The sequence below is a fragment of the Physeter macrocephalus genome, chromosome 2 (assembly GCF_002837175.3).
Source record: "Physeter macrocephalus isolate SW-GA chromosome 2, ASM283717v5, whole genome shotgun sequence".
In the NCBI taxonomy this organism is placed as follows: Eukaryota; Metazoa; Chordata; class Mammalia; order Artiodactyla; family Physeteridae; genus Physeter; species Physeter macrocephalus.
Window position 1 is genome coordinate 44,290,584 of NC_041215.1, and position 26,965 is coordinate 44,317,548.

The following is a 26,965-nucleotide window of genomic DNA, read 5'->3' on the forward strand; positions in this document are numbered from 1 at the left end:
CACAGCAGTGAGAGGCCTGCGTACTGAAAAAAAAAAAAAAAAAAAAAAAAAAAAAAAAATCACAGTAACATCTTTTAATCTAGAATTTTGAACATTTTTCATTTGTCAAGGATTAGTTACAAAGTATTTAAAAGATATTCAATATTCTGCTTAAATTGAAGCAGCTAAATCTTCAGTAGCTAGTATAGGTTAAACCTTTATTCAGTAAGCATTTATTGAGTGCTATATGTGTGATATTGTATTATGATTCTGGGGATATTAAATTGAAATGACATGGATTTTAGCTTTAAGGAGAATGCAGTTTAGTAAAGAAAACAGGCAGATAAAAGAATAAGTACAAGCCAGATTGATAGCACAGCTGTAAGAAGACATACAGAGTACAGAAAGGGGAAAGGCCACTTCTGTTGGGTGGTTGCAGGGCAGGTCAAGATAGGCTCTCTGGGGAGCTTACCACTGAGTTGGAGGTTGAAGAAAATCTTGGCAGACAGGTAGAAGGGGAACTGTGTAAGCAGAGGCAATGAGGCAAACATGGTCAGTTTCAGGGACTCTAAATGGATTTATATGTTTGGGGCATAGGAATTTTGAGAAACTGGCAAGAAATGAGGTTGTCAAAGTCGGTAGGGTCAGATCACCAATGGCCTCATATGTCTTGCAAAGGAGTTTGAACTTTATCCTAAAAATGGGGGCCACTGGAGAATTTTAAACATAAGAAGGGTATGGTCTGACTGAGTTCCAGAGAATTTGCTCTGGGTGTTGCCTGGAGAGTTTCCTCTCGGGGTGTGAGCCTGCTGGGAATCCAGGTAGCAAGTGGCAAAAGGCTACAGGGGAAAAGGGAAAAAGATAGAGACAAGAGGCATGCAGTATGTAAAGTGACAGGACAGGAGGTTAGGACAGGCTGTGGAAAATGAGAGGGAAAATATGGAATGACTCCCGAGTTTTTGGTGTGTGTGATTAGACAGTTGGAGGTGTTACCAAAGAACAGGGAAAACAGCAAGAAGAGCTTTCTAAACTATCATCCATGCAGCTGGCATTTATTAAGCACATGCTGTGTGCCATGCCCTTGGTGTTCCTTACTCTTAGTTAAGTCTTCTAATGGCCCTATGAGGTAAGAACCATCACCATCCCCCATTTTACATACCAGGAACCAGAGCTCCAAAGTGTTCGATGCCTTGGCCAAAGTCACAAACTACAAGTGTCAGAGCCAAGATTTGAACCCAGTCTTACTGACTTCATAATCTGCTTAAAAATATTATGAATTTGTATATTAATAAATATTATAAATTTGTATATTTATTATCTATTTTAAAGGAAATGAGCGTTCATTATATAAATGAGAAAATATCTAAAAACAGGAACAGGAAAAATGGTCGTTCAGGGTCTTGCTACACAAAAAGCCAAGTCGTGGCTTTATTGTTCTTGGTGAACTTTCAATTAGGGTGAGAGGGAATTTGAGCTGGGGATATCTTCTACGTGCTTGAATACATGATTCTAGGTCTCAGACTAGTAATCAGAGCCAGAGAAACATGTTTGAAAATCATCAGTAGATATTGATAGGATTGGAAACCTGTCAATAAAATAAAAAATGGAGAAAATAAATTTTAAAAAAGCACAATGAAATCTTTCTTAACTCTTGCAACTGTATGGACCCTAACCCTCTACGAAGAAAATAAAGATTTTTAGATTTTGCCTGAAGAAATGACAGGATCAGTTTGTCTAAGCACATTTATCTGGAATCTCATGAGACAGTTTTTCTCAACGATTCTGGAGATTTCTAGTGTTTTCCCATGTTAGTCTATTGCTAATTTGTCAGTGTCTCCTGCTTCACCAATAACGGAACCTAAGTCCTCCTAGCAGGCTAATTGAATTATAAAAATGACACTCTGAGGCAGGGTAGTCTGTGGAAGCATGAATTTGTCAAATAAAAGGATTTAAAGACAATTGCTTTTAAAGAATAGCTTGCACTCTTGTGCCTTTTTCATCCAGATGATTTCTGTGTTTTGGGGAAAATATCAGTGTTCATCATTGTTAAGTCAGGGGAAAAAAAAGCTGCACGGGGTTATTTTATGGGTGTCAAAAGCTACACAGGAAGTAAAGAATACCATGAGGTACTCTCAGTGTGAAACAGTTTGTATTCCTTGTACCTTGTCCAAAAATAATTGACTCATTAATCTCAACTATGTTAATCTGGCCCCATTATGAGGGTCAAAGATAGGTTAATTCTAATAAGTGGATGAATACCAGTTCATAAATAGGCATGCATTTAACAGATATTATCTTAGCAAGAAAGCAATAATTAGAACAATTATTTAGTGAGATGATTTCAGGGGAAAAAAAATGCCATAAATGCAACCCCCAGTTTCTGCCTCTGGATTATCAGGAGAATAAAAGGTGAGCTATGTTCCTAAAATTGACATTTGAAAGTGGAGTGCAGAGTAGATTTCTCTTCTCTTTGGGAAAACATTTCTGAGAATAATAAACAAAATGTTTTCACTAAGGGAGCAATAATTTCACCCAAATCCCAGGACAGTGGGGATGGAGAAATATGGGGATTTGACATCCGATTGCTTTGGCTTTGATCCCATCACTTCACTACTTGACTTTGGCCAAGTAATTTAATGTTTACAGGTCTCTGTTTCTTTCTCCATGAAGTGGGGTGATATTTCACAGACTTATTTTAGGAATTGTACAAGAAAATATATGTGAGAGCATCAAACACAATCCTTCATGTACTACAATTGCTCAGTAAGTGTTCTTTATTCCCCCTGAATAATGAGCTCTAATCAGGTAGTTGTTGGCATGGTCTCCCTTTCCAAAAAAATGTTATTGTAATTTTGAATTTGAGCAAAGTAACTGTTCACTCATACCAGTGGTTTCTTTTTGCTTTTTCCTTTGGTTCCTACTAAGACATTGCTTTCTTTTCTTTCATATATCTGAACAGAGTTAAAGCACTGTTTATACCTCTATTGTCAAGGGTAGTCATTCATTTGAAGTCAGACAATGTCCCATTGTTATAGTTACTGGTGCCTGTTGGGGGAAAGTTAGAATTTTATCAAGTCTGCTTAAATATTACATTTCTTACATACATTTCCCAAGAGGAATCCTAGATTCGTCTAAAGTTATCTCTGATGATACTTATGTTAATACGCTTATTCCTCATAATGGAATCATATTCATGAACGTCCGTTATTCTTTTCTCTAGCATCATAACCATCCCACTGCATAGGTAAACCATAAAAATGGAAAAAAATTAAATAAAAAAATTTAACACTCAAGGGAAAATTAAGGAGAATTGACAATATGCCATGTGCTTCCTTATGGGTGACTTTTTTTTTTTTTTTTTTTTTTTTTTTTTTTGTGGTACGTGGGCCCGGGCCCAGCCGCTCCGCGGCATATGGGATCTTCCCAGACCGGGGCGCGAACCCGGTTCCCCTGCATCGGCAGGAGGACGTGCAACCACTGCGTCACCAGAGAAGCCCTATGGGTGACTTTTGATAGATAAGACAATTATTGCCATACTCCAGCAGAAGATACAGATATATGAAGAACCAATGGCAAACACAGCGCTATAATGGAGTCATGTATCTGTTATTTTTGATATCTAAAGATGATCCATGTGCAGTAACTTATCCCCTGGTTTGCAGATAAAAGGCACATGTAGTTAGTAAGCCTGTTTTTCTGTACTGGGCAGGTGAGGAGGTGTCCAAAATAGGGCACCCTGACAGTTTTGAGGTGGCTGCTTATCTGCTGTATTGTCATGTAGTTGGGTGGTTCTGGGATACTCCTTGTTCTCCGAGGAGCACAGGGGTCCCTTCTGAGCTCTAGTTTACTCCACTTGCATGATGGCCATGTGTAAAGTAGTAATTGAGGATCATCCATCATGGATTGCAGACTGTACTCTGAGAGGCCCAAGGCCTCTCTGGAACAGAGAGCACAGTGCAGCCCCCCACCCTTTGGCCAGAGGTCCATGACTTTTATCTTTTTTTTAGATGTAGGGTTTCTGTATATGGTTTTGTTTCTGAGAAAGTTGTATTAGGGTCCAGTCAGGCAGACAAAAAGCATTCTTGATATTTCCAACAGAGAGAATTTAACATAGGGGTTTGGTAACATAGGTGATGGAAGAGCCAGAGAAGCCAAACAGTGGACAATGTGGCAGCTAGGAAGTGACTGCCATTCCTGAGTCTGGAGAAACAAGGGGAGGGAGAGGTGTTGCTGAAGCCCGGGAGCTGGGGCCACTTGGTAGAGTCCGGGATTGTGGTTGGCCCGCCTATTGGATGCTGGATCTCCAGAGGGTGGGATTTTTCAGCAGGAGCTGGAACCAGGGAGGAGGGGCCAAACAGAGAGACAGGGCAAGAAGTACCCTGGCTTCTCCTCTTCTCCTGCTCTCTAATCACCACCTGTTGGAACCTAGTAAGGGGGTTGGAAACTTGTGAAAGGTAGTTTGTCAGAGAAGGGTCAAGATTGAATCTGAGTGCAAACAGGTGATGAGCTCTGAGACCAGCGTGAAGGTGGGCCCTTCTTTAGGCAACAACTAGATGCAGGAAGGGTGGTCAATAGACAGCTTTAAACTGTCAGCTCTTTCAGTTTGTGTCAGCTACAGAGAGCCAGCTGGCCTGCGGTTACACCCAACTTGGGCAGCCCACATCTGCTGCCTGAGTTAGAAAACGTGTAAGGGCCCAGTGATCTGAGTTGGAGGTGGCACAACCCTAAGAGCAATATTCTCTCCACAACTCCAACATGGGTTGGAGACTTTGTCAGCTCTGAAGGGCAACTTGACTTCTCCCTGGTCCCAATTCTGCTTCCTCCTCCTTCCTTTCACAGATGTTGATACCTCATAATTATCTTGTACCCCAAACTCCATTTCAGCATCTGCTTCTAGAGAACTTGAACTTGGACACAGGCATAGTTAGCAATTCAAACCTCAGACAGGATCCAGGACAGAGGGAGAAGAGAACAGGTTGTAGATCTGGGAGGGGAAACCAGATCGTAGTTCTCTTTACAAATTAGAGAAGTACCAGAAAAGGGCAAGTCCTCTGAGCTTGGGACCTTGGGCCCATCATCATGGAGGAGGAGAAAGGAGTGAATGGTTGGATAGGTGGGTGGCTGTGAAGGGGGGATTCTGGAAGACATGAAGAGCTCAGTCGAAGGTGTAATCGTGGGAGTTCTCATGCTTAGTGCAAGAGGTAGTGCAAAAATTTAGGACCTGTCCTGGGTCCTAAATTCTGCGCCAGGGGAGGACTAGGAGCCACGATAAGAGAAAGAGTTTTTTCCTTTACACTTTGCAGCATCTGGGGAAACATATTTCACACTATGGCAGAAAGAGGCGTGCAGATTTTAAATAAGCTTTCTTACAAGATTTTGTATACTGACTCATTTTTTTTCTTGCCCCATAAAAACCTTTAATCACAAAAGCATAATCGAGCCAGGTAGAAAAAGTCATTGTTTAAATACAAATTCTTTTTATTTTCTGGGATTTCATATTAGAAAGAAAGAAAATCAGAAAGGCACGATGGTAAGACATTACATAATGGAATTATTATGAACTTTGGTACAGGAAAGGAATTGTGTGGTAGTACACAGAGGCAAGGTGTGCTTTTTCTTCCAGAGTAGATTTAGGTGGTCTGTGAGCATGAATTTATCATGCTAAAGAAGATAACTAAAGAAGATAATTATGCTAAAAATGCAAGTAATATTTTATAGCTATGTTGAGGAAGAGAGGTATCGTCAAAAGTTATTCCCGAACATTTGGGAGCTTAAATGGAAAGTTCCTACTGATTTCTTGGGATATTATAAAACTCTAGGGTATATTGTATACACAGAAGGCGTGTTTGGACCATTGCCATTACTGGTCACGGTGGGTGGCCTGAGGAGGGCACGCTGGTGAGCACAGGAGGTGGTCAGACGTCTCCTGTCACTGACCCTCATCTTGGCCCTGAGAACACTCATTAGATTCCTGAGATCAGCTAGAGATTTTTATTCATGATGGATGCTTACCACCAGGGGTCAAATCGAGAGTGGAAAGCCTTCCTGATAAAATGAGGCCCCTGTTGCCATGGCTAGCCACATCCATAGCAATCTGAGCTTGGAGAAGTGGCCTTACCGAGGCATTGCCTCTTTTGATAGGGATCTAAATATGGTGACCAAGGAGACACCAGGTACTCAGACAAATGTCTGAAAGCCACTCTTAGGATTCTCTTTTATGCTTAGTGTCGTGTGGGAAAGGAACCATAACTAGGGAAGGCAATCATTTTGTTCATTACAGAAATGAAAACACTTTCTGCTACGGTGATTTGATAATAAAATTTATGTATTGCAGAAGCAGGAGCAACACCCCAGTACCTGCCTGATTTTCTTTAGTTATGAAGCTGAGGCTAAATAATCAACATGAGAATTGTTTATAGATGCCCTTGTTTTATTAAAAAGCACTTGGTGATTTCACTTTAACCTTACGTGGTAATTCATGCAGAGTACAAGCAACAAATACATCAGAATTATACATTAAAAATTGCCCTACTAGGATATAACTTTTTTACTGCTGTGATGTAGAATTCAGGGAGAATATGACCCGAGCTTGGTATTCAGAAAAGAAAATCACGCGTTGAAGCGCTGTATGAGTTTTATGATACACAAATTTCCATATTAACTTGAGCACAGCATTAGAATTTACTAGCAACTCTCTTTCCTAGGACTCTATCGATGTGCAGTAAATATCAGTAATAAAAATAATGGCGAAAAGTTGAGATTTCAATTTTGATAGATCCTACTGGATCCATATGTAAGCACATGGGTTATTTAGAGTTTATGTGAAGCTTAGTTCTGTCCCCAGGAGACACATTTGAAGAGTTTTCATCTGACACAGTTTCCCTCTGTGCTCTACACTTCCCACCCTCCCAGCCACGGAAGACTTATTGCTGAATTTAAGGTGGGAATGAAGATGTATCGTGAACACATGTTAGTGTGGATAAATGAAATCATTTTGATTTGGAATAAACCTTGTAGCAAGGAAGCCTGCTACCCTATTTAAAAGATACTCTGGGGCTGGCTAAGGTGCCAGTATGCTAATAAACTCATGGAGAACCAAGAGTAAGCCCAGAATAAGAAAGTCAAATTTGGCCAGTAGAATCTGAGAGTGGATCTTCCATGATGGAAATGAATATATATTGAGGTTTGTTTGAGTTTAGTTCCATTTAGAACTCTCTGCAAGGCAGACTTAAAGTCAAGAAGCCTCTTTCTGTTGAGGGAGACTATAGGCTGAGAGGGGAATGAATATTTTGGGCCATCTGGGATGTTTGTTTCCTAGGCAAAGGGGATGGGTATTCCTGGGAGGGGCACCATGCCTTTCAGAGAAAGTCTTTAGTGGCCAGTTTGGAAAAAGGTAAATTTATATCTGGATTTATTGTTAACTTTGAAATGGTAAACTGTGCGTTTTTCATGTACAGTGTATTAATGTTCCTTTAAGAGATTTCTCCGTAGTAAGCCTGAGTAAGAGATGTATGTATGTGATTGTCTGCTGATTCTCAAGAGGGGCTCAGGATCCTCGAACTTGATAGGGTCTCTGTCAGTGCCCACATATGGCTCTACCTAAGTCCCACCCTTCAAAACCATGTCCAAGGGCATGCCAGCAGATCTTTGGCTTTTGAGATTCTTGTCTATGGCTTTGATTTTTACTTCAGATACTGGCAGGTTCTTTCTCCACTTCAGGCTTTTATTTAGTTTGAGTGAATACATTAGAAGCAAAACATGTGGAATCCTAAAACCACAGAGCCCCTTTCCCCCTGATTCATCTCTTCTTACAGTAAGACATTTGCTAAGATTGCAGCGTGCATTCGAAAGTTCTTCCCATGCCATCCTGGGTTGTCTATCATGGAATTTTGGGGTGGAAGGGACCTAAAAGTTCATCATGTGGACTGTCCTCCTCTACACTTTGAAGAACTTTCTGCAAGTACAGAGACCATTATTTAAAGCATCAAGGACGTAAGGGATCTCAGAGGTCTTCTAACTCAGGCTGCAAGCCAATGTATGAATTCCTTGCATAGCATGCCTCTGGCAGGTGTGGTCAGGACACTACAACTAACACTGGGCTGTTCTCGAGATCTGGAAACTGGGATCTCCTATGACGTAACCCAGGGCTTCTCAACTGTAGCCTGTATCCCCATCACCTGCAAGGCTTGTGAAACACAGATCGCTGGACCCACCTCTGTGGTTTTTGATTCAGTAGGCCTGGGATGAGGCCCTAGAATTATTAGCATTTCTAACAAGTTTCCAGGTGCTGCTAGTGCAGAGACCATACTTTGAGGATCAAGATATATAACCTACAGTTTTGGATGGTTCCTGAGACTTGAAAATGAACAAAAGAACATGTAATAAGAAGACAGATGCTAAATTAGGTGTACAATATAAATTCTAATAACTTTTCAAGTATGCTTCTCATTTGAAAAATCTTAATTTTAGATTTTATTATGCGCCTCTGAATGTATTTGTTGAGAGCAATGAAGACTTAAGACCTAAGCATTTATTAGATCTTTTTTATTCATTTTTGCCAAGGAGTAAGTCTGCCAATCATTTGGAGAAAGCTGTAGGGGTTTTAGTTATGCACAGTTTTGTTGAGGATGAAATGTCCTTATTCTCTTGAAAGTTTGTTCAGAGATACATTAGATTGAACAGGATTTTTAATGGTTTCAAAATTCATAATTAAATTCTTACTCTGTCATCACAAATTCCCAATTTCTTCTCCTTTTCTCTTTTCCTCTCTCCTCTGGTTTTAGAGAATGACAACATTGACAACAACAGCAAAATTTTTCATATTTGCTTCAGAAATGTTTTGAATAAAGAGCAACTACTGTTTATTGTATGACTGAGTGCCTTTTTTTACCTAGCACTTTAATGTATGGGGTCTCTGAGTCTCCCAGTACTTTTGTAAGTTAAATTTTTTTATTTCTATTTCCCAGGTGAGGAGACTGATACTAAGAAATGTGACGTGACTTTATTCAAAGACATATGTATTTTGATATCTTAGGTTGTAAAGACTTGCATGTTCTTCATTACAAAACACATGTTTTCCACAAATGATACCTCTGGTTTCTGAAGCATTTTGTCTCTGTTAAAATCACAATTGCCTGAATGAAGCTTAAGATTCTGACAGGTTGAGTACCTACTGGATGCTATATATTGTATATATGTGAGTTCATTTACTTCTCACTATACCCTGTAAATGAAGTCATGTTAACCTCATTTTGAGAATGAGAATTCTGAAGCCTCAAGAAAGAGTAAGGGACCTACCTAAATAATTTGGGGAACAGTATTTGAACCCAAGTCTTTCTGGATTCTAAATCCACAGTGTTTCCCCGAGCCTTGAAATGGTCTTCCCTTAAATGTTTATTCAAGTTGATGACTGTTGTGCTTGGTTCACCTAACTATGGTCAGACCTACCCCTGGGCAGAACAGGAAATCTTCTTGCTGGAGAGATTTGTGAAGTGTAGGGAAGCCCTGTCCCCATGCTGCCTCCCTAGTAAACTATGCTGGGGCTAGAGAGCCTGCTATTTTTCCATTAGTGTTTCATAAGTATAAATGCAGCCTTGTTCTCCAGTCGTCTTTTGCAGATGCGTCCTCCCTTGGGAGGGCTAATACACTAAAACACCCTCCCAGATTGCATTTCATTCTCTACTGAAATAAGCTGAATGGTCTTTAGAAAAAAAAAGTTCAGATATTTTTTGTTACAGAATATTAGAGAAATACAGAAAGGTAAAGCAAATAACATAACATTTGTGTATATACCACCCAGCTTTATCAAATCTTAGTAATTTTCTGTATTTGCGTCAGAAGTTTTTGTAATATTCTTTAAAAAAAATTTATTTTTATACACTGGAAGCCTCTTATGTTGTTTCAAACCCATTCTTCTTCACCCCTCTGCTGAGCTAAGCCCTAGCCTTTATTTGGTGTTTATAATTCCAATAGGTATTTTGGTACTATTGCTGCGTATATATATGCATTTATAGAAATATATTGTACTGTTTGATGTTTTTAAACTTTACATGAATGGTTTCATTCTTTATATTATCATTCAGCAACTTGCTTTTTCACTCAACCTTATGTATTTGGAGATTTCTCTATGTTGATAAATGTAATTTTCGTTCATCGATTTTCACAACTGTTTAATGCTGTATTGTATGAGTACACTAAAGATCATTTATCCATTCTCCTCTGACTGGCCATTTAGGTTGTTTCCATATTTTGCTATTAAAAACAATGATACAATGAGGATTGTTGTATATTTTTCTCCTTGAGTACCTTTGAAAGGTTTCTCTAATATGCTAAAGAAAGGTAAGGCAAATAATATAAGATAACTAGAGGTGGAATTGCAGGGATAAAGGGATGATGCATCTTTGAATTTCCTGGATAATGCTAGTTTTCCAAAAACATTGTACCGGTGGACACTATCACTAGCAGTATGTGAGTTCTTTATTATAAGACTATAATATCAGATACAATTTCTTTTCAGTCTGGGAAATATAAAATGGTATGTTAATGTGGTTTTAATTTTCATTTTCCTAATTAGTGTTGTTGAACATTTCTTTTATATGTTTGGCAATGGGTGAAGGACAGTTTTAACGATTTTGAAGCATAAAAAAGAATTATGTTATAGCTAATGTTTAATTATATTTTAAGTTTACTAATGCACTCTCATCAATATTTTGTGCTCATTATTATTTATATCCTACATATCCTCTTTATTTTCACTTTTTTCTTTCTGAAGTGTATTCCTTAATAGTTTAAAATTTTTTTCTAGTATTTGTATGTCTAAAACTATATTGACTCAGGAGTGATTATTTGTCTGGTTATAAAGTTAGAGATTTAAATTGATTTTTCCTCAACCATTTAAAGATATTGCTCCGTTTTTAAAAATTGCTGATGAGAACTCTGCTGTTCAGAGTAATTGTTCCATTATAGATCATCTTTCTTTTCATTCTGAAAATTTATAGTCTTTTAAAATTTGTTATGTTCTGTTGTTTTTCTGTGATATATCCAGATATAAATTTATCTTTAATTTTCTTGCTTGGACTAAACATATTCTTTTGATCTGAAGATTCATGTCTTTCCTAAATTATGTAAAATTCTCATTTGTTATCCCTGTAAGTATTCTTGTCCAATCATGCCTTTTATTCTTTTTTCTGCAGATATCAGTTGCATGTTAGGTAGGCCTTCATTTTACCCTCCATGTCTCTTAGCTTCCTGGGTGTTACTATTTTCTTCTTTGTCTTTGTATGGATTCTGGGTGAATTCTTATAATACTTTCAGATTATTATTTTTCTTTGACTCTGTGTAGGCTAGCATTTATTGCATCATATTGTTAGCTGTTGTTCCTTCAAATCATCTTCCAATTCAGTGTCTTGAAACAACGATTTTGTATACTGCTTACACATCTGTGTATCAGTTGGAAATCAGCTCATCTTGGCTGGGCTCGGCTGGGTTGGCTGTTTTGCATGTGTCTGTCATCTTCCTTGAACCAGGGGTCCAGAGAGGGATGTTCGTTTCATGATGATTGTAGAGGTACAAGAAGGCAAATGAAAACACTCAAAATTTCTTAAGACTCAGTCTTGCATCATTTCTGCCTCTTTGTAATGGACAAAGTAATCTTTGTTGCCTGGGACAAAGTCAAAGGAGGTGAAGATGTATTCTGCATTTATGGGAGGAATTCCAAAGTCAATGACAAAAGGTATAACCACACGAAAAGATGAAGAATTGAGGCCAATAATGCAGACTGCAATCACTATATTTTTAACTTTCCGTCATAGTAGAATAATAGCTTCCAAAAGTTGCTCACACCATAATCCCTGTGGATATGTTATATGGAACTTTGTAGATTTAATTAATATTATAGTCCTTAAAATAGGAAGATGATCCTGAATTATCCAAGAGGTTCAATCTAATCTCATGAACCCTTAAAAGCAGAGAACTTTCTGTGGCTTAAAACAGAGTGCTGTGACAGAAGAGGAAGACTGAAGAGATGTAACAGAAGGGGTCAGAGAGAGTCCAGGACTGAGAATGGTTCTGCAGTGTAGGGGGGACATAGACACAGAAGAGAGAGAAGCCTATAGGAGCTAAGGGTGGACCTGAGCTGCCAGATGACAAGGAAACAGGGACCTACAGTCTTACTGCAAAGAACTAACTTCTGTCAACAACCTGAATGAGTTTAAGGTGGATCCTTCCCTGGAGCCTCCAGAAAGGAACTCAGCCTGCTGACACCTTGCTTTTGGTCCTGTGAGACCTGGAACCAAGGAACCAGTTGAGCCACACTGTGCCCAAAGAAACTGTGAGATGATAACAGTTGTTGTTTTTAAGCTGCTAAAGGGGTGGTCATTTATTATATCAGCCGTATAAAATGAATCCAGTCTCTATGGTTTCAATTGTATTCTTTCTTATTTGGTATCTTTTAATGTAGTTTATGCTTGTCTTTGATGATTTATTTCCTCTTTTTACTAAAAGTTGTTTTTTTTTTTTGTGGTATGGGGGCCTCCCGCTGCTGTGGCCCTCCCCCTTCCGGGGCCCCGCCCCCCCGGTTCCCCTGCATCGGCAGGCGGACGCGCAACCACTGTGCCACCAGGGAAGCCCCTAAAAGTTGTTTTTATTTTATAAATAAAAGAGCATTCAGGATAACTTTATTTTTATAGTTCTACACAAAATTAATTTTATCTAGTGTTAATTCATGTTCTATTTGTTGAGATACTGGCTTGTCTTCTTACCATTAAATTTCTTCATGTTTTTTGGCATTTTGGTTAGAAAATTTTATAGATAATTAAAAATTTTTGGAAATTGTTTCAGATCAACAAAACAGTTAAAAGAACAGTAGAGGAACCCTTGTATCCCCTTAACTCAGTTTCCCTAATTGTTAACATTTTGCTGTATTTCTCCCATCCCCCTACCATCTCTGTGTGTGTGTGTGTGTGTGTGTGTGTGTGTGTGTGTGTGTGTATGGTCTTTTCTCTGACATAATGCCCGTCATCCCTAAATACCCTGTGTATGCCTCCCAGAAATGAAGTCATAATCTTATGTGACCACTGTATACCCCTCCTAATCAGGAAGTACACAGTGATGTAAATAACACTATTATCCAGCCTCCTGACCTCACTCAAATTTCACCATCTGTTCCATGAATGTCTCTCTTTTCTATGTGGTCCAGATGCAATCCAGGATCGCGTATTGCATTTGGTTGTCAGATCCCAATAGGCTCCTTCCATCTAGCACACTTCCTCCATCTTTTCCCATCTCGTATGTTCCTCGAGAGTCTTAAAAAGTACATGCCTCAGTGCTGGAGGATGACCCTTAACAGTGTTTTCCCATGATGACACTGAGGCTATGCATACTTGGCAGGGTACTGTAGAAATGATTCTATGTTCTTCTCAGTGCATAAGATCAGGAGACACATAATGTAAACCCACCAAATCACTGTTGATGCTAACTTGATTGCAGGGTCAAGATGGTGTCTGTCATGTTTATTACTTCTGTAACCACCATTTCCCCTTTTTGTCTGATTAGGGGAGATACTGCTATATTATGCCAGACCTCCACTGATCAGGCTTGACATTCACTGATACTCCTGTTGAGCTACTACTGTCATGATTGCCAAATGCTGATTATTGAGTTCCCTCATTCTTTTTACATTTGCAGATTAGCATTTTTGCTGTGAGAAAAGAATTGTCCCTTTTCTGCCATTTATCTAGTTATTCATTTATTTTACTTATATGAGCAAGGGTGGGTTCTTATTTTATTCAACAGGGTATAATCCTGTTCTCTCATTAACTTTTTTTCTTTTTCTTTTTTGCTCAAATTGTCCCAGATTGTCCTATGATAGCTCTTCAAGCTGTTTTATGTCCTTTGGACATATCCCCCTCATTCTTTCAGTACTTCCTTACTTTCTGGCATAACAGGATGTTCTCGGCTGATCTTGTTATTTTGTACTTTTCCTGACCCAGCCTGGAATCAACTATTTTTTCTGGAGGGTGGTATTTCAAAACGAGATTGGGAAGCTCTCTATACTCACTGTTACTGGAATGTCGTTGCTCTTAGGATGACTGGGTGTCATTTGCTCTTAAGAAGAGTATCATTTCCTCTTAGGAAGCAGAGCTAGGAAAAATGGACATAATAAATATATATGTATGTATACATACAATCAAACATATACCTATGTCTATAATTATATATGTAGAGTTATACATACACACACTTTATTTATTATGAATTCTGAGTTCATACTAATATTCCTAATTCTTTTACTTCTCACTTTTTAAAATTGAAGGATAATTGATTTGCAATGTTGTACCAATCTCTGCTGTACAGCAAAGTGACTCAGTTACACACATATATACATTCTTTTTTTATATTCTTTTCCATTATGGTTTATCCCAGGAGATTGGATATAGTTCCCTGTGCTATCCAGTAAGGCCTTGTTGTTTATCCATTCTAAATGTAACAGTTTGTATCCACCAACCACACATCTTCAGTCCATCCCTCTCCCTCCCCCGCTCCCTCTTGCCAACCACAAGTCTGTTCTCTGTCTGTGAGTCTGTTTCTGTTTCGTAGCTAGGTTCATTTGTGTCATATTTTAGATTCCACATATAAGTGATATCATATGGTATTTGTCTTTCTCTTTCTGACTTTATTCACTTAGTATGATAATCTCTAGTTGCATCCATGTTGCTGTAAATGGCATTATTTCGTTCTTTTTTATGGCTGAGTAGTATTCCATTGTGTGTGTGTGTGTGTGTGTGTGTGTGTGTGTGTGTGTGTGTGTGTGTGTGTGTGTGTGTGTGTGTGTGTATATATATATATATATATATATATATACACACACCACATCTTTTAATACTCCCAATTCTAATCGAAGACCTCAGGGTTGTTTTTAGTCTTCCCTCTTTCTGTATTTGTAAGTCCTCAGACAGTGAGAAATGGCTCCCATTATCTTTGATATATTTCCTTCTTTGCTCAGTGAACATATTTGCCCAGTTAACCCATTTCCCAACCACCCCACCTGGCTCTGTTGATGCACCTTCTCTGCTTTCTCCTGCTTTCTCCATGTACCTCACTATGGGCTCAGCACAGCACTCACCTTCCCTCATTGCCCTGCTTCCACCAAAGCTCTGTTCCCCAAGACTGGAAGGGAAAAAGGAAGGAAAGGTGAGAGGGGAACTTGGGAAGTGAAGAAGTGAAAGGAGAGGAGGCAGCTAGAGAGAAGTAGTTCCATAGTTTTTCCTTTCTTTCTTTACTTAACCCCTCTCTGCTCAGGGTTTTAAGGTGACATTTTGTGCTCGTGACTCCTGGTGACATTGGGGATGTGGGAGATCCAACCATGGTGGGTGTGTTGGTTCAGTTTCTGGTTGCCAGAATCTCTAATGATGGTCAGCAAGGATTTGTATTCTTTTAATGAAAGGATTTTTATTCTTTTAATCTCTTTTCCAAATATGAGAACCCCCTTCCAAGTCACTGGCTTCAAGTAATTAGCTTCACCTCTGTCTCCTTTATTACATAAAGCATTTTTAGTTTCCTTTCTGTATCAGAAGATGAGTTTTTGTCTATTTCTGTGACTACCAAACATGGAACGCAGTACACTTATGGTTTTAGTTTACTCACTGCTTGTCTATAGAGATATATCTCTTTGACTTTTTGTATGTTTATGTATGTATTTTTTTCTTATTTGGATGTTATTTCTATATATAAAGTGAAGAGTGAGTACATCTTGACTAAAATTTGAGCATCTTATTTTCCAATACATTTTTCCATCAGATCATATCACCCCACATCCCCACTGCTTAAAATCTTAAAAGGCTCCCTATTATCTTAGAAAAAAATCCAAACTGTTTACTAGGACTTAAAAAGCCCTAGATGACCTGGCATCTACCTATTTCCCCTACTTCCTTTCTTATCACTCTTTCCCTCATTCATTATAATCCAGCCTCTTTCCCCTCAAATACTCCAGGCTCACTCCCTTTGTGTGGCCTTGCAATAACTCTTCCCTTCGTCTGCATTAATGCCTGCCCCTTCCCAAGATCTTCACATGGCTGATTCCTTCTTACCATTCAAGTCTCAGCTCAAACAGCACCTTCTGAAAGAAGCTTTTCCTATATACCACCCAGGTCCATACTCCCGCTTTTTTTTTTTTTTTTTATTAAGATGGTAAATTTATGTTCTGTGTATTTTAGCACAATTAAAATAAAAAAGAAACAGAGAAACTAATAAAAGAGATTATTATGTTCCCACCACTGCATATGAACAGACACATATGTTTTGTCATATATCTTTCAGATTCCTCTCTTTTAAAAGCGATGAAACATTGAAATACACTTAAAATGTCCCTTCTTTTTGCCTCAGACCTTCCTCATTTTCTCCCTCTTTATTTTTTTTCTTTAAAAAGTTTTTATTTTATATTGGAGTGTAGTTGATTAACAATGTTGTGTTAGTTTCAGGTGTATAGCAAAGGGATTCAGTTATACATATACACGTATCTATTATTTTTCAAATTCTTTTCTCATTTAGGTTATTGCAAAATATTGAGCAGAGTTCCCTGTGCTATACAGTAGGTCCTTGTTGGTTATCCCAAACTCCCAATTTATCTCTCCCCCCACCTTTCTCCTTTGGTCACCATAAGTTTGTTTTCTAAGTCTGTGAGTCTGTTCTTATTTTGTAAATAAGTTCATATGTATCAATTTTTTTAAGCTTCTGCATGTAAGCCATATCATATGATATCTGTTTTTCTCTGTCTGACTTACTTCACTTAGTTTTATAATCTCCAGGTTCATCCACATTGCTGCAAATGGCATTATTTCATTCTTTTTAATGGCTGAGTAGTATTCCATTGTATATATGTACCACATCTTCTTTATCCATTTATCTGTCAATGGACATTTAGGTTGCTTCCATGTCCTGGCTATTGTAAACAGCGCTGCAATGAATATTGGGGTGCATGTATCTTTTCGAACCATGGTTTACTCCAGATATCTGCCCCGGAGTGGGATTGCTGGATCATATAGTAGCTCTATTTTTAGTTTTTCAAGGAACCTCCATACTGTTCTCCATAGTGACTGTACCAATTTACATTCCCACTAACAATGTAGGAGGGTTCCCTTTTCTCCACACCCTCTCCAGTATGTATTGTTTGTAGAATTTTTGATGATGGCCATTCTGAGTGGTGTGAGGTGGTATCTTTTTGTAGTTTTGATTTGCATTTCTCTAATAATTAGTGATGTTGAGCACCTTTTCATGTGCTTCTTGGCCATCTGTATGTTTTCTTTGGAGAAATGTCTATTTAGGTCTTCTGCCCATTTTTTTATTGGGTTGCATACTCCTGCTTTGTATTATACCGCCCTGTTTTATTTCCTTCATAGTACGCATCACTCTCAGAAAGACGTTTGTATAAGTATTGATTTACTTCTTAATTTCCTCCATGTCACTGGAGGGCAGGGACTCGTGGTCTTAGGACAGTCACTGGCGTGTTGTAGACTTGTAATAAGTACCTGTTGAATGAAAGAATGAATTGTTCCCACATTACTAAGATGGAATGAGACACATCTGGACATTTAGGGAGTTGGGAGGGTTTAAATATAAGGGGAGGTTAAGGGATCTTTCAAAGCCCACCCCAATTACCTTGTTTATAGACTGTGGCCAGCTCTTGCTTGTTACATTTTGCCTAAAGGCTCTTATTATCGCATGCTATGTCATGGTTCTTTTTCAAATTTTCGGTAAAATGACTTTTAATGTCAGTGCTAAATCCTCTCTTGAACTTAGGTCAATTTACGTATCTCTTCAAGAGATAGATCACTCAATTATAATGAGCTTCAAATTTGAGTAGTGTTCAGAATTCCTGTGAATTGTTTTCCTTAAATCTTTGTTTTAATACTTCCTTTCAATGAGAGAGAGAGAGAGAGAGAGAGAGAGAGAACCCAAGATTTCAGAAACTACATTTTTCACATGCCTAATTTTCATTTTTTTAGAGTAGAGACCAAGATTGGTTTCTTGATGTGATATTACTCTATTTTGAGCGGATTCATTTCATCCATCACCAGAAATGTGGCTCATCCTCTATGAAAAATCATTTGATGTATAAGCATTAAATTAAAATTTAAACTGGCTCTATTGATTTTAAATTGCTACCACTTTGGAGATATGAGTTCACACAATTATGTGACCAAGTTTAAATGTTTAACAGCAAACAAAACGACCAGTTTTTGAATTGTCAGAGTCGGGCTCTCCGTGAGACCTTTGACATGTCCTCCCTGGGCTCTGGCTGCGGGGTGGAAGTGCTCTGATCCCACGGGGTTCACGTGCCCACGGCGAGTCCGTGCTTTCATTTCCACTAGGTGCAGCAGTACGTGCCTGAAAGTGGCAGACACTTGTGCTTCTCTTCCCCTAACCCTGAAAGTGTTAAAGCAGATGTCCCTTTTTCAAGTTCTTCTAGGCATCCTGTGTGTGTTTTCTTCCCTGGGGTTAATTTTGCACTTGGATCTCTCCTAGTCGATGTCTGTGAAATGTTCCTACAGCTATGTGAAATTTCTTAGCATAATTATCAGGTGGAGGCAGAATCGTATATCTGGAGGAGTGATTTGCAGTCCACCATATATGGTTGCTAAATTCATATGACTCTGACAAAACCTCACACAATAATCAAACAGTTTTACAATCATTTGAGGGAAAAAAAATGGAGTTTTATCTTTCATAATAATCGTTCTCTATTGTTGAACATAATGTATCATCTTTCCTCTGTCTAAGCTAAATCCTGTCTCCTGCACCTGCAGTTTAAGCCCATTTCTTGCTGTTCTAGCATCTGTAGAGAATACTGGTTTGCCTCCCTTGTCTATTACCCATTGTATTGCTTGAAGGCGATTATATTTATTCACTGGCTGTCTTCTTTTTTTATTCTGAAATACATGTAGTTTCTGTAACCTTTTCTCCTAAGCCTGGTATCACAGCTTTTTATTCTGGATGGGAGTAGCATTACAAACAGATGTCTTAAAAACATAACTGAGCACAGCATTTGAGGAAAATAATTAACAATTTAAGTGAAAAGAGATTTGTTATTTAGATATGCTAATTAAAAACAATTTAAAAGTGATGATTATTAAATAAATAGCTCTTTAGGCTTGGACAGCACGTTTTTACTATGTTTTTGGAATACTTTCTTTGGGGCATTGAAAATATCTAGTTTGAAGAAATTAACAAATAATGAACATTAAAAAAAGAATCTGTAGGTCTGTCCAATGATAACTGGGCTTAATTTGGGAATTTCAGACGCGCAGACGTGTGTTGCATTCCAGGCTTATCTTAAATTGCTATTGTCATCGTCTATTCCACACAATATAAGGCTAATGGTACTTCGGTTTTTTGTCCATTTCCAGATCATCCTTGGGCATGCCATGAAATGCTTAGGTAATATGTCAAAAATATGTTCTTTTATACAGTACACACTGTTTAGATAGTGATACTTTGTTTGACAGCAGCTTCTGCTAACACTATATTTTATTTATATGATCTAAAACAGTGATGCCATTGTGACCATGTAGCTTCATGAGTCCAATCCATTTGTGTTATTATTTTTATATTCCTTTTCAATATGTGTTGGAATGCTACACTGGGAATTGATCTAATATTTCCAGGTGATGGAATATCTTTCCCCTTCCATTATCTGAATTACTCTTGCCACCCAGTGTGAAAATGGAAAAAACAAAACTTAGGGTGTCCCATAGTGAGCTCTTATTGAATTATTTCCAGGTGGATGTGACAGATGTTCATCAAGTCGCTCCCAGCTTCCGCTGTTAATTGAACCATAATGGGAGTGACATCAGGGAAGGACAAATTACGGGAGCAGAGATACAATTTAAAGTCTGCATTCTTATGACCTCCCTGGAAACTTGGGTTCGGCTGACAATTCCAGTTTCTTTCATATGCATGGGAAGAAATGTGAGATAGTTTCAGCTACATATATCAACAAACTAATGTGCTCTGAAATTAGTAGTGTCTTACTGTTGACACGTGTTATTAATCAACTCGTTATTTCTTTAACCGTGATGTGTTAACAGGTTACTGAACTAGGAGCCATCAGTCCTAACCATGAAGCACAGCTTTAGACAAGTCACTTCATCTTGATGAACTATGATTTCATCATTTTCAAAAGGAGAAAACATGACCTATTTTAAAGTGTCTGAAAGGAGGCTGTCACATGCCTGTGAATAATTTTTGTCAGGAGATAAGGATTATGCATGGGCCTATTTTAAAAGCCATTTTAACTAAAATTAAAAATTCTCCATTCACATAATTGGATTTGGTGCAGAAGATGGACTAAAGTCAGCGAAGTTTAACAAACACTGTATTGATATGCTAATAGATGGCCACTACAGCAACCAACAGAGGAGGGTGCGACCGCATCCATGGAGAAAAGAATTTACAAAGTTCCTAGAGGTGAGCTTGAAGGAAGGGTGAGTGGCAGTCACCAAGTAAAATGAGAAAGAAAGGGACTGATTGGAAGGTTGGTGTGGTTGTGAATGCAAACCTGCCTATGGGTGGCATCCGAGAGAGAAGACTGAGTGATCAAGTATGTGCAGCCACAGGAGGTTTTTAATGTTCCTTGGAAACAGCTTTCTTACAAACTGTTTGGTATTTTTCTTAAGAGGAGTGGTATGACCCCAAAAGAGAAGCCCAGAACTAAAAGTGTCAGGAAAGAAGGGAAGGGAGAATTCCAGCACATTAGTTGAACCGTGGTGGGAATGACGGCAGGGGTTGACCATCAGTTCTCCCATTGTTGATCAGTGGATGAAGAGAGAAGTGAGAGAAACCAAATCATGCCGGAAACTGGAACTGGAAGAGTTCAGTGTGGAGCCGAGTTTAATATTGGAGAGGATTGGAGAAGATGCATCATGCTGTATTTGAGGAGTGGAGGGCAGGACCTTGGGAGGCCAGGGAAGTAGGATGAGAGAGAACATAGAAGAGTTGGAGATGTGAGTGGAGGGAGTACATTATTGTTGATGGTGGACCTGGTGCCATCCTTGTTCTCCTCTCCGCACTCCCGTTACCTTGGTGACGTCATCCAACCTCACACTTTTTGTAACGCCTTCCAAATATCACTAGCTCAGGTCTCTCCCCTGAACCATAGATTCATGGATATGACTTCCTAATTGTCATTTCTATAATAAGCATTTCAGTCTTAACATCTGAAGCTGAACTCCGACATCCCTCCTACCTCACATCTGCTCCTCTCACCTCCCAGCCTTCCGTCTCTGTTAGTCACAAGTCATTCTTTCAGTTGCTCATGTCCAAAACCTTGGAGTCATCCTTGATTCTTCTCCATTACTCACATCTAATCCACCAGCAGATCTCTTTGGGACTGCCTTCAGAATATTTCTAGAACTTGGCTAATTCTTACCACCTTTGCTCATAACTGCCTCATATCCAGTTCCCCTGTTTCTCTATTTTCCCCTCCTGCAGTCTATTCCCAGCACAACCACTGGAGAGATCCTGCTAAAATTTAAGTCACATTGTGACATTCTTCTGTTCAAAACACTCCAGTGGCTTCCCACTCCACTCATAGTAAAAGCCACATTGACTATAGTATTCTGTTGAGGTCCTGTACTCACTCTGTTGCTTTTCTAGCATCATTTCCTCTATTTCTTCTCTTTCTTACTTCATTCCAACTTCACTGGCTTCCATGCCTCAGGAGTTTGGCACTTACTGTTCCTTTTGCCTAGAACACTGTTTTCCAGATATCCCCATAGCTCACCTTATCTGCTTTAAGTTTATTTTGTTTACTGCTGTATCCCTAGCACCAAGAACAATACTTGTATACAGTGGACACTCACTAAATACGTTTGGAGAGAATGAACTTATTTTGAATTAGGAGATGTGCCCAAAGGTTAGTGATTTGGGTAGCATGGGAGCGATTTACTAGAGAAGTGAGATGGACCTGTTCTGACACATGTAGAGGCAAGACTTGGCATAGAAATGTTTTGTGGGATACAGAAGTCTAATTTTAGAACCTCATTATTTTGTGGTTCATCTCCTATAATGTTTTTTTCCACTTTTCTCTCAGCTTATTAATCTGGTTTCTCTTTGAATTGTCTTTAGATTTTTATTCAGCTCATTTATTTAGCATCTGTTTTGTGTTAGATCTTCTGATGACAGGTGCTCAAGGAATTTTATCTCATTGAAGACAACCCAACAATAAACCTGTTCATTAGGTTTTATTATTCTCATTTTGCAGGACAGGTGGAAAGGGAGGTTCAGAAAGATGAAGGGACTTGACCAGAGTCACAGAGTAAGCCAGTGACAGAATGAGAACTTCTAGTTTTGAGTCAGGTTCACTCTACTTTGCAGTCTTTGATCCATCAGCAGAATAATAAAGTGTCTCTTCTATAAAAGTCATTGCCGTTGACTTTCCCTTTTCTTCTTTCTTTTGGGGGAGAGATCTAGAAAAGTAGAACCTATTTTTAGGTTCTATGTATTAATCATTTATTGCTGTGTAACAAATTTCTCCAAAATTTAATAAGTTTAAAACAACTATTAATATTTGTTATCTCACACAGTCTTTGTAAGTCAGGAATCTGGCCCAGGGTCCTTCATGAGGTTGCAGTCAGGACATCAGCTGGGGCTTTAGTCATCTGAAGGTCTGAGGCAGGCTGGATGATCTGCTTCCAAGGGGACTTACACACATGCCTGGTAGAGTAAGTTCCCTACATTTGAACCTTCAAGTAGTGAACTATCAACGATGAGAACGTGCCCCTGTATGCCAGCTACTGTACTGTACTATTGTACTGTAAGATTAAAAATGTTTTCTTTATTTTTTGTGCTTCTTTATGTATTATTTGTGTGAAAAGTGTTATAAACCTATCACAGTATGGTATATAACTGATTGTGTTAGTTGGGTACCTAGGCTAACTGTGTTGGACTTACAAACAAATTGGACTTATGTATGTGCTCTCAGAACGGAACTCATTTGTATGTAGGGGACTTACTGTACATTGGTGCTGATTGTTGGCAGGAGGACTCAGTTCCTTGCCACCTGGACTCTCAGTAGGTTTTCTGGAATGTCCTCATGACATGGCACTTGGTGTTCTCCAGATGAATGATCAAGAGAGCGTAAGGCAAAAGCTATCATCTCTTTTATGACCTAACCTAGGAGGTTGCCCTCCTTCACGTTCACAATTTCCTATTGAGTGTGGGAGGGGGACTATTCAAGGTGTGAATACCAGGAGGTGAGAATTGTAGGAGACCATTTTGGAGGCTGGCTTCCGTAGTCTTCCCTATGTCCCCACATGCAAAATGCATTCCCCCCTATCTTGGTGCCCCAAAGTCTCATCTTACAGAATCAGCTCAATGTCCAAAATCCCATCATCTAAATTAGGTCCAGGTATTATTACTATTATTCCACAAAATTTTGCTGCTTTAGGTCTCCTCCTACCTGTCAGGTCATTTTTCCTCAACTTTGCTAGACAGTGAACATTTACTAAGCATTGATTAATTGTCTCTCTGTGCTAGGCACTGTGCTGGGAATATAAAACATGATAAGGCAGAATATCATGGTGGAGTTCACAGTCTCATGGATGAAAGAGATGTATAAAGGATTATTGTACAACATATTTTGGGATCATAAATTAGGGAGTGAGTGATTCTGCCCAGATGTGCTGGAGAAGATCCCAGAGATGAGGTGCCATTTGATCTAGCCCTTTGTGCTGCAGAAAAGTTCATAAATCCGTCAAGTAGAAAAGAGAATTTTACCCAGAAGAGACAACATGAGTAAAAACTGCTTCTTCTTCCTCCCAAGTATGAGCAGACTACTAGGCTTAGCCCTTAGCTTCCTGCTTTTTCTGTATTGCATTCTCTCACTTGGAGAGCTGGCCTGATTTTCTACTTTCATGGACTTAACTACCAACTTTAATGGGCCTGATTTTCTAAATCATCTCTCTAACTTTGACCCCTCTCAATTCCATTTCTCCAGCTCTCCAGTAGATACTGTCACTTGCATGTTACTTCATTATGTTAAACGTGTGACAAAGCAAAGCTTCTCATTACTTTCCTTAACCAACTTCTCCGTCCAACTCTGTTTCTCATCTTGAGACCTCATTGTTATCTCTGACTATTTCTTTTTCTCTTCTAGTTTGCACTTTCTTTGTCTCGTCTCTTGCTGCCTTTCCATTTTTCTTTTTCCACAGTGGTCACTCTATATCTCCAGCAGGTCTTCACGTGTAAGTTACTGCCCTAGTCTTCTACTTGAGTCTGTCTTCTTTAATTTGCCCTATACGTTGCTGTCAGTTATATCCTAAAGTACAGTTTTAAATTGTCTTCTGTTGGAGAAACACTTGATCGCTTCACCATTTCCTATTGAGTAAAATCAGAAGATTTCACATTTCAGACCATTTACCTTGTGGTCAGTCTTCTAAAGCTTTATCCCCAATATCAGTACTTGACTTCATGCCATTCCCTTGCTTGAAATTCCATGTATTGTCACATGTTTCGGCCTTGTTTAATATCTACCTATCTGTCAAATTCTCCTCCTTGAAGTCATTCTAGGAACACTTAGTATGCTCAGGGTCTGTAATGGGAAATTGCTACTTCTGTAAACTACTTTGTTTAGTTAATTAAATTTTTAGTTATTATATGTCCAGTAATTGCAATTCCTTGGTGAACATCCTAGAAGGAGGGGCCATATGCACCCCTTCTTGGTTTCACCTGAGCCCAGCACTCTCCTTTGTTTCTGCATTCTGGTATTTATTAAATATTTTATGATGGCAATATTTGCTATGAAATATCATGTTAAAGTAGGAGCAGAATCATGAGATTCTGTTCACTGTGTTGCTGAGACATAACATCACGGAGTTACGTGTGTGTCAGATTTTAACAGCGTTCATGGGACCGCCCAGATGCTTTTGTGCTAGAATTCATATAATATTAAATGAAATCAGCTGGTAGCTGGCTGGGGGAAGTGACTAACACTGGTAGAATTTGGCCTCAGTTCTCTGAATGGCAAGCCAACTGGAGCAGAGAATGTTGGGAGAAGAGGACATTACAATGGATTTGGGTTGGCTTAGGGGACTAGGAAGGGGGGTGCCATGTCTGGCTGCAACTATGAAGAATGGGAAAGGAAAGCAGAAGAGGTAGACATTTTGATCTCTGTTTAATTTTAAGCTTTCATTATCGAGCCCGGGATCAGCTTCGACATAAATAAATCAAACTGAGATTACCTTCATGAAAGAGGCAAATCGTTTACATTTATTTTAATTTTCATGATAAAAGGTATAAAAGTTATCCTGCAACAAGCCTTGATTATTTCTGTGGGACCATAAAACCCAAGGATCTGCTTCCTGTCTTGCTCCAGGCATTTCCATTAAAAAGTTGATGGTAACTCTGTGTTTAGATGCTCTTTGTGGGGCACAGAGGAGGGGAGAAGCTCACCCACTCTTTGCTACTTGAAGAAGAATGGCTATGCCGGGAGACAACACTGTTTTAAAAATAGTCATTAACGTTTCTTTTGCAGCAGATTATTTTTCTTCCTGGGAAAAACATAGTTTCGCTGACAAATTGCCAAAATCCGCAGAGTGCAGTAAAATGGGCTGACTGACTTGGCTTCTTCCAACAGGCACCAGATGCTTATTAAGCACTCAATATACGCTCCAAGTTGTGCCGCATTTGGTGTTGGGTACGCACAGAGTATTCTCCAGGTTTTCTTTCAAAAACCTGTAAAATGAAGGTAGCCTGAATTGCATATCCTAATTAAAATTTTTTTAAGCTTGAATAAGGAGACAAAGAAGAATAAAATCTTTCCTATTTCTGCCACTTAAATACAACTAACATTCTTCGTATACTTTTTTTTCCAAAAAAAAGTCATGCATAAATTTTTCCCTCATCATTTTAGTCAAATATAATAAGTATTGAAATTTAAAAAACTTAACATATGCACATTTTCCATATTTTTGTACTCTTTGTAACGGCGTGATATTGCTACACAGTGCTCCTTTGAGTAGATACAGCAAAGTTAATCATTTCTTTAGAGTAGACATTTAGGTTACTGTCTTTCTAATTAACGTTAACCATGTTTCTAATTAATGTTAATAATAATCCCTGATATGACTACTTCTGTGCACAGTTTTTTTTTTTTCCTCCTTGTACTTAGGATTATTTCTGGGCCAGTTGTTGCCCCATCCAAATCCCCTTTGCCTGGCCAGCTACTGTGATTCTGAGCACTGATGGCTCACAGCCCCGTCCTTCTCCAGAGAACTGACCTTCACCTTTTGGAGGAATGTCTGGAGAGAGGGGTCATATAGGTGAAGGATGTGGAAACCAAGAATAATGGGGAATAGTTGAAAGAGCTGGACATATTTAGCCTAGAAAAGAGGAAAACTGAAGTTTTGTCTTGTGGAAGACAGATGAGATATCCTTTAGCTATAAGTGCAAAGGGAAGAGTTAAGATCAAAACCTTTAGATAAAGAAAGGAGAACAACTATTCTCGGTTGAGACACATGTCCTAGTAATTGGCGCTATCCCAAAATGGAATGGGCTGCTTTGTAGGGCATTGAATTAATTCCCTGTCACTGAAAATATCGAATTACTGCTAAGAATATTTGAGAAACTTTGAGTTATAGAAATCTCTTCTAGCATCCTTTTAATTCGCTGACCCTTTAATTGTTTGTGTCAGTGCTATCAATATTCTTTTACATGTTTCCGCATTGACTTCAACATCCATTTCCTCTTGTGTTTGTGAGCTAGAATATGCAAGAAAAGTTTCTCTAGAGGAAGAGGAGGAGCAGGTGTATAGAAAACCAGTGACATGTGTTGGAAATTGTCAAGGGACTATGACATCATCAGTTGAGAACTGATATCATCACTGGAAGCTGACATCAGCAGTTTGAAGCGGTGTTCTTCTCTCATAAGACTATCGATCCTCTGTAAATATCAGTCTACTTTTTTAAAACAATGGCAAAGATTTGTTGGAGTGAAT